This window comes from Schistocerca americana, chromosome 3, assembly GCF_021461395.2.
Source record: "Schistocerca americana isolate TAMUIC-IGC-003095 chromosome 3, iqSchAmer2.1, whole genome shotgun sequence".
Lineage (NCBI taxonomy): Eukaryota > Metazoa > Arthropoda > Insecta > Orthoptera > Acrididae > Schistocerca > Schistocerca americana.
The window spans coordinates 590,015,418-590,017,917 of record NC_060121.1 but is presented as its reverse complement, the minus strand read 5'-3'; the positions used below and the strand labels follow the sequence as shown (position 1 = coordinate 590,017,917).

The 2,500-nt window shown below is 61.8% G+C and overlaps 1 pseudogene; it reads left to right on the top strand.

Annotated features, from left to right (window-relative positions):
* The window catches only part of LOC124607545, a 7,833-nt pseudogene that overhangs the window by 1,890 nt on the left and 3,443 nt on the right, over positions 1–2,500 (top strand).

The following is a 2,500-nucleotide window of genomic DNA, read 5'->3' as shown; positions in this document are numbered from 1 at the left end:
TCAGTCGATCCTAAGCCCTAGGAGAAATCCGATGTTGATGGGGGCCGTCATAGCATGATGCACTTTGTGCTGGCCCCCGTTGGGCGAAAGGGAATCCGGTTCCTATTCCGGAACCCGGCAGCGGAACCGATACAAGTCGGGCCCCTCTTTTAGAGATGCTCGTCGGGGTAACCCAAAAGGACCCGGAGACGCCGTCGGGAGATCGGGGAAGAGTTTTCTTTTCTGCATGAGCGTTCGAGTTCCCTGGAATCCTCTAGCAGGGAGATAGGGTTTGGAACGCGAAGAGCACCGCAGTTGCGGCGGTGTCCCGATCTTCCCCTCGGACCTTGAAAATCCGGGAGAGGGCCATGTGGAGGTGTCGCGCCGGTTCGTACCCATATCCGCAGCAGGTCTCCAAGGTGAAGAGCCTCTAGTAGATAGAATAATGTAGGTAAGGGAAGTCGGCAAATTGGATCCGTAACTTCGGGATAAGGATTGGCTCTGAGGATCGGGGCGTGTCGGGCTTGGTCGGGAAGTGGGTCAGCGCTAACGTGCCGGGCCTGGGCGAGGTGAGTGCCGTAGGGGTGCCGGTAAGTGCGGGCGTTTAGCGCGGGCGTGGTCTGCTCTCGCCGTTGGTTGGCCTCGTGCTGGCCGGCGGTGCAGGATGCGCGCGCCTGCGCGGCGTTCGCGCCCCGGTGCTTCAACCTGCGTGCAGGATCCGAGCTCGGTCCCGTGCCTTGGCCTCCCACGGATCTTCCTTGCTGCGAGGCCGCGTCCGCCTTAGCGTGCTCCTCCGGGGGCGCGCGGGTGCGCGGATTCTCTTCGGCCGCCATTCAACGATCAACTCAGAACTGGCACGGACTGGGGGAATCCGACTGTCTAATTAAAACAAAGCATTGCGATGGCCCTAGCGGGTGTTGACGCAATGTGATTTCTGCCCAGTGCTCTGAATGTCAACGTGAAGAAATTCAAGCAAGCGCGGGTAAACGGCGGGAGTAACTATGACTCTCTTAAGTAACTCTTAAGTAACTCTCATAGTTACTGGGCAAGTGAAGCGCAATACATGGGCCATGCCCTCTTAGCCTCTCCTTGCCTGCGGCTTCCCCCCTTCCCGTGGGCCCGCCGATACGCCAGTCCTTGATAGGACTGGTAAGCAGAGTGGAAGTCCGCACTTGGGGCTTTGGGGGGTTACCAGCCCTCCATCGCAAAACCCTTAATGTTGGGACAACAAGAGAAGAAAACACGGGTACCGGGCCTTCCGCTGAAGGACCCGGCCCAACAGTCCCGACTGCTAGCCTGCCAACCCGCCCTGAAGTAGAGCAGGCCGTGGAGCCATGGTTCCACTGCAGCATTTGCAGCCGTGCCTTCCGCAGCAAGATCGGGCTCGGACAACACCGCCGCCGCGCCCATCCGGAAGCGGCAAATGCGGAGATTACAACCGATAGGAAGAGAGCTCGGTGGGCGGAAGAAGAAATGCGGGAGCTCGCCCTGGCGGAGGCTAGGCTTCTCTGTGCCAGTGACTCCAAAGTCCTCTTTGCAAACCAGGAGCTTCTACCCCTGTTTCCGCACCGTACCCTGGATGCCATCAAGTGCAGGAGGAGGACGGTGGCACACAGGACGATGGTGCGGGAATACGTAGAGGAGCTGAGGCGGGAACAACAGACGCAGCATGGTCTGCGCCATTCACCCGTCCCGGAGTCGCTGCCGGAGGGGCCACCCTCTCCGCCGGAGCTTGAGCGCCCGCCACAAACATCTATAGTCGACGAAGCTATATGGAGGCACCTCGCCGGCCTGCCGCGGTCGGCCGCGCGCTTCTCGGCCCTGGACGACCTTGCGTGTTTGGGGCCGGGTACGCCGTTGGCAGTGGTCGCGGCTGGGCTGCCTGAGGCCCTCCGTGCTGTCGGCTCTGAGGAAGCAGGAGCAAGGAAGAGGAAGACGTTGCGCCCGCCATCCAAGCAGCGGTCTGGTGGTGGCCCTCCGCTCTCCAAGCGGAAGCGCCGCCGGTGGGAATATGCCAGATGTCAGGATGCCTTCAGGAAGAATCGCGCGCGCTGCGTGCGTGGCCTCCTGGATGGCACCCTGCTCCAGCCGCCGTCGACCATCCCTGGGCTGGTGGACTTCTGGCGCAGCCTCTTCACGACAGAGCCACCTTCCAACGCTGGCTCCATTCCCGACCGGCTTCTCCCGCGCTCGGAGTCTGTTGACTTCGAGCGCCTATGGAGGCCGATCACTGCAGAAGAGGTTGCGGCCGCCCTGCCGCCCAGAGGCTCCGTTGCCGGCCCTGACGGCCTCTCGCCGGTGCAGCTGCGCCGCCTTCCAGCGGAGGTCACCACCAAACTCCTAAACCTTTTCCTGCTTACCCGCAAGCTCCCCCCTTCCCTCCTCCGAGCCAGGACCTCTTTGCTGCCTAAGACAGCCGCCCCAGCATCCCCCGCTGACTTTCGGCCCATCACCGTCTGCTCGGTGCTAGCCCGAACCTTCCATAAGGTTCTGGCGACTCGCCTGATGCAGATGTGTGCTG